We start from the raw sequence: 6,202 nt of genomic DNA, 5'->3' as shown, positions 1-6,202 counted from the left end.
TCTTCATGGTCTTCGTCTTCAGTCTCTCCCAAGTAATTGATTTGAACAATTGGCTTCTTGGATTGACATTTCACTACTAAGTGTCCAGGTTGTTGACACTTGTAGCAAACTATAGACTTTACTTTGGAAATATTATTGGTAATGGCTGGAAATTTTGGTATGTTGGGATTTGGCTGGAGAGAAGGCTTAGGGTTTGAATTTGTGTTTGAGGGTAAAGCAGGGGGTAAAGTCCAAGATTTACGGAAAGAAGAAGGAACCAATCAATTTTGATTGAATCTTCGAAAGTTAGAATTGAATTGCTTTGTACCATAGTTACCATTAGTCAAAAATTATTGTGGTCGCTTTTCGTTTCCACAAATTTTGTCTTCAGCGTCATGCGCTAAAGAAATCACATCCTCCAAAGTCTTTGGCTTAAACATGTTCACTTCCGCATAGATGTGACCAAGCAAACTGGACATATACTTGCGCTTGTGGATCACCTCAGGAACATCTCCAAGCATTCAAAGTTGAAGTAAGGCACTCCAAAAATGCTTAGTGTAATGCGGAATGGATTCATGATCTCTTTGTTGCAGATCCCACTGTTTGATTACGTTTTCATGGAATTGAGTTGGAAGAAAATTCTACAAAAATTTCTTTTGAAAGGCCTCCCAAGTAGTGGAACAATCAATACTCTTGTGAAAAATAGTCCACCATAATGATACTTTGTTTGCTAAATAGTTAGTGATGCATTTAAGTTTATGTTTTTCAGCATATTGCTCTTTATGGAAATAATCATCAAACTCATTGATGAAAATAAGAACATTTTTTCCATCATGTTGCCCATTAAAAGTACAGAATTTGAAATTTCTTTTACTTATCTTGGCTTCTTTCCTGAGAGACTGTGCATCGAGTGTCGCATCAATCGTACATCAAATAACATCTTCAGGTTGCTCCTTCTTGATCGACAGTGGATCATTAAAGTGTAGCTAGTTGTGCTTGCAAATTTTGGCTTGCTCTTCGCTCTTCTTGAAGTTGCATCATAATTAGGCCCAAATTTTGCTCCAAAGTCAGCTTTCGGCCATAAAATCTTCCATGTTTTGATCAGACATCTTGCAAAATCTCAAACAACCTCACATACTCGAAATCTCGTTAAAAGGATGAGTGTAGCTCAAATTTGGGTTTACAAGGCTTGTTTTTTTTAAAAAAATGGCTTTTACGATCTTACTTCTTTCGCGGTTATATGAATTGATGACGGTTTTCTTCCAAGTGGAAAATAGACTGCGTGTGATAGTCTGCTTGTTGGAAATCAACAATGTCAAAGTGCAGGTAGGAATAGTGGCTTGTTGGAGTTGCGAAGCGGGTTTAGGATTAATTTTGTGTGAACACCTGCTAGGAAGAAGGAGATTGAAGATTGATTTGAAGCTTTAGTATAAGCTTAAAACTTTAAGCTTTAAAAAGCTTAACTATTTGGAATCAATCATGGTAGGACGACGCATATACTGATGAGAATTGACGCCGTTCACTTCGTCCTCCCGTCGCTCGTCGTTGAAGTTAGCACTTTTTGTCTAAGAGGGAAAAAAACACCGTCTTCACAAAGGAGCTTCCCAAGTGGTCCTCCGCCTCCTGGGAGAGGTCCTTTACGATCTGATAGCACAGCAGGGGATTCTTCACCGCTAGGAACACACTGGTATTGACGATTCAACCTGTAGAGCTTATTCATTCCAAGAGCTTCACCTTCGTGCGAGATGGTAAGCCATTAGAAGCTCTTGATCTCAGCTTCACTCTGATACCACTAGTGCGCAAAATCGGATGATGTATGCATGCGTAGTGAATCCCGGAAGGTCCCTAAGCACAAAGAACTCTACAAAAGCTCATAAAGCAAGAAGAGATGTTTGTACGACATGAGACAAAAAGAAAAATTGGGTACAATCTCCTCCCATGCCTTGTGTGAGCGCTTCACAAGGTATATATTTATATAGCCCAATCTACAATGAGCATGCTTTGGCTTTTGTGTTTGCTTTTGCCCAAATAAAGAATAAAGCATTTGGGCGTCAAAAAAGTTAGGCTGTGCCCAAATATAATGTCCAATAATGAAATATTTAAACTGAGCGCCTATACGCATATAAAAATAATAAATGTTTATCAAGCGCTTTAATAAATAAGCGTGCGTAAACAAATATTGATGCCACGTCTTTAGTGATAAGGCACACGCCCATAAAAAATGATAATTTCTTCTAGGTAATCTGAATATACGCCATCACTCGGTGCTTTCCAATGCCACCGCTGCCTGCTCTACACATCAACTGAAGCATTCACAATTGTTGGAAAATAATAAGATAAAACCCACAAAAGTGAATACCTAACAGTCTTCAGCTACAAAATAATTAAATTGGTTGGAACTTTTTCCTAACCTTAATTTAATATGAGTGCATTCTAAACTCATAAACTTCCATTAATTTAAATATGTATTTTGTAGAATCACCTGCTATGGAATCACCCACGTGCACATTAATTAACATGACGCCCGAAAAGGACAATCATCCCTATCAACTTCTCGCACAAGGAATCCACCTTGTGTACGAGCCCCAACAAATACATAAAGTTTTACGGAATCCACCGTAACACCTCCTCATGGAGTCCACTGTGGAATATGCCTCTTGGCATTAGCATATGGTTCTCAAAATGGTCCAACTAAGATAATCTTATATGTTAGACTTGGCATAAATATTCCCCTAATCACTTGGCATAAATATGCCCCTAATCATTGTGTTTTATGTTAATGATATGCTACTTAATGATCTTAGTGGGACACATATTGCTGTTTTTAAGGCCCATTTGAATTTGGCTTTGGACATGTTGATCTAACCCTAACCCTAATGTGTGTCTATGTAAGGGTGGGATGTCTCAATTGTATTTTCTCTTTTGGTGCATCCATGCATGTCAAGGCTAAAGTCGAAGAAGATCAAAGTAAAGTGAAAGCTAAAGTATTAGATTTATTTGATGGTTGACTATTATTATTGGAATGCTTTAGGGTATTAATTTAGACACTTGCGTATTATTGTTATATTTTATGGACATCACATTGTTATGGTTGTATTATTTTGTGAGAGTTGGGCTCACTTCTGTGCACATTGTATCCATCACCCGCAATTGTATTAATCACACTCGCAATGGTTGTTTGGTTGTGCACATGGATTTGTGACTAGAATAGCATATACTAGGTCTATTTAAGTTAATGACAAAGCATGATTCAAGGAATGATTAGCCTAGAGCCCATCTACCCATGTAGGATGCCCACAAGAGGATGCAAACCCTTATTCACAATGGTGTAAATCCTAAACACAAAAGATGTGCAAATCCTAATACATAGGGGCGCAAACCCCAAAATGCAAAGTGAGGCACAAATCCAAAAACACAAACAGGATGCCATAGTAGAGAAGTGACCTAACCCTAGTCCTAATTTTTGTTTATATAAGGTGGGAGGTCTCAGTTGTATTTACCCTTTTGGTGTATCCATGTTGCGAAAGCTCTATTAGTGCAACAATTTAATCCTTATTCTATTATGTTTATATAAGGTGGGAGGTCTCAGTTATATAAGGTGGGAGGTCTCAGTTGTATTTACCCTTTTGGTGTATCCATGTTGCGAAAGCTCTATTAGTGCAACAATTCAATCCTTATTCTATCTTCTTGCTTCCATTGTTGAGAGTGAGGGAGAAAGAGAGTGAGAGGTATGTGGAGTGAGGGACTGAGGGAAAGTGAAGCTCTACATCTTCTCCTTGCTTGTTTTCTTCTTCCCATTTATGTTAAGAGGGTTGGGTTGGAGTTGTGTAACGAGGTTATGAGATTACAAGACAGTGAGGGATTCAACAAGGTGAAGCTCTTCTCCATCTTCTTTCTCTCCTTCTTCTTCTCCATCTTCTTCTCTCATTGTTGGTGTACTTGAGATGGCAAATCCAGAGGAATGATAGCATTGGATTGTGTTTCTTGGGTTATGGAACTATATTTGAGTATTCAATGTTGGATGCAGTCCATGTATGATTTAGACTATTCCCACAAAACCATACCATTTGTCTCCTATAATCATGCATGTTGACTTTGCACCAAAAGCTTGGAGCCAAGACACCAATCAAACCAACTCTACCCTTTTGATCAATTAGCTTATTACACTTTTTTCCTTTGTTCTCAAGGTACCCCTCCACATCTCACCTCATAGACAACATTGGTTCAATGAATCGCCCACATTGTTTAATGAACCTCTTCCTCAATGATGGGGGAGATCCCTACTCTTTGAATGCTTCTTCTACATGACCTTACTAGCTGAGTTACATACTTGTATTTAGGTCGATGGGAGCCATTGTCCCCTACTGCACATTTCACATTTACTTACGTTTTTGCTACACAATTCTTGCATCCCCGTCACTTGAAAACCTCATCTTTGACATTTGCAACTCCTCAACAATATCATTGGTAGGAAAGATCATGGTGATTGGAGTAGGGGGGGCTGTTAACTGCTACTCTTCTTTTTTTGAGACATTCAATTACATGCCCACTTCCAATATGTTTACCTTCAAAATGGTCACATGTCTTGTACTCTGAAATAAGGCGATTGTCAAATGAGAGGTGCATGCATTGTATAGACTAACATGCTTCAGTTCACCATGGAAGGTTAGCTAATTGCCATGGACTAACTCCAAAAGATTTGCACATGGAATAAGGTATTTATCATCACTATCGAGAGCCTATATAAACAAAGTTGAAGTATCAAAAAGACATAAACACAATAAAGTGAAACTTTTTAATATAGTATATTGATTTTTGTCACCTCAATCATATATTCACCCCATTTCCCAACTCTTGCATGCCACCATACAAGCCAGGTTTCTAGCAATGGCAATTTTGAACTATCTACATGACCATCCTTCAACCAACTCCTCAAAGATTGTATCTCAAATTCAGTAGCTTGCTCCGAAGGAGCATTTTTCCAAAGCACCCACACTTTAATTTTAACTCTTCTTGATTGTGAGGGGGAATACACTTTTTTGCATGGTGTTGGAGACTTTTCCCTCAATAGAAAGAACATGTTCTTTCTTTCTCTAGAATAATCTTGTTGGGATCACCATTGAACATAGCTCTCACTACATGCTAGTTGGCCTAAGCCTCATCAGCCCCATAAAACCTCTGAACTTTACTTTCTCATAGCCTTCCTTTTCCATGACCCTATTAAGCATTTCCCAAAACGAAGTCCAAGCCTCTATGTCCTCGATCTTAAAATCCTTGATCACGCTATTGTCTATAGCTCTTATACATGTGGATTATAAACATGGTAGGCCATTGTGATCCAATCCTTCATTCTTTTCATGAAATCAAAACACACCTAGTACCTGGAAAGCTCTCCCCTAGGTCACATTTTGTTTGCCAAGTCAACACCACATGTAGAGCCCTAAGCTAACATCTAGAAGACATGGCATCTCTCAAAAGATGAGAACTCGAGCTTCTCGTGAGAAACACCATGCTATGAAATTAGTCATATGAACATCTTCTTTTAAGGTGAAGCAAAGCATCACAACCATCATCTATCATTCCAACATCTCCATATACTTCATTTCTCCATCATTTCTCCATTGTGATATTTTTCTAGTATCAAAAGTAGGTTCAAGCTAAGAAAACAAATCACCGAGATTTTCCTTGAATAGTTTTTGCCTCTAGTTGGGTGTGCTTGATTGGATTGACTCTATGACAATTTGTTTTGCCATTTTCTTCTATAAGGACTTTGGTCTCCCTTGCAAATCTCGCTCTATGTAATATTGAACCTTTTCCTTTATATCCTTCATTGTTAGGCAAGAAACACCTCCCACAAGGTGCATATGATATCCCAAAAGAATGACTCCCCTTGTGATCCTCTTGTTTCCTTCTCCATATGGAAAACATAGAAATAGTTTGCATGGATAAGTAGAAAGACATATTGGAGATGCATTGCAAAAGAAACAATGCAAGCTCCTAGAAGATTGCATATACGAGATTGATTCACAAACTTTGATCGTACAACCTTGCTAGTGCAACTCATTTCTTTGTCCTATTCTCAACAATCTCAAATAAAGAAGGTTTACACATTATAAATGTCCTTTCTTTGTCTAAAAACTCTTGGAAAGGTAGCTAGCCATAGCATTTGTCCATACATACCCATCAAGTTTATTTTGTAGGCCCACCCACTGTGATGAAGGTT

The sequence above is a fragment of the Lygodium microphyllum genome, chromosome 18 (assembly GCF_053477565.2).
Source record: "Lygodium microphyllum isolate KBCC chromosome 18, Lygodium_microphyllum_v1.1.10, whole genome shotgun sequence".
NCBI classification, from domain to species: domain Eukaryota; kingdom Viridiplantae; phylum Streptophyta; class Polypodiopsida; order Schizaeales; family Lygodiaceae; genus Lygodium; species Lygodium microphyllum.
Note: the sequence above shows the minus strand (reverse complement) of the source record.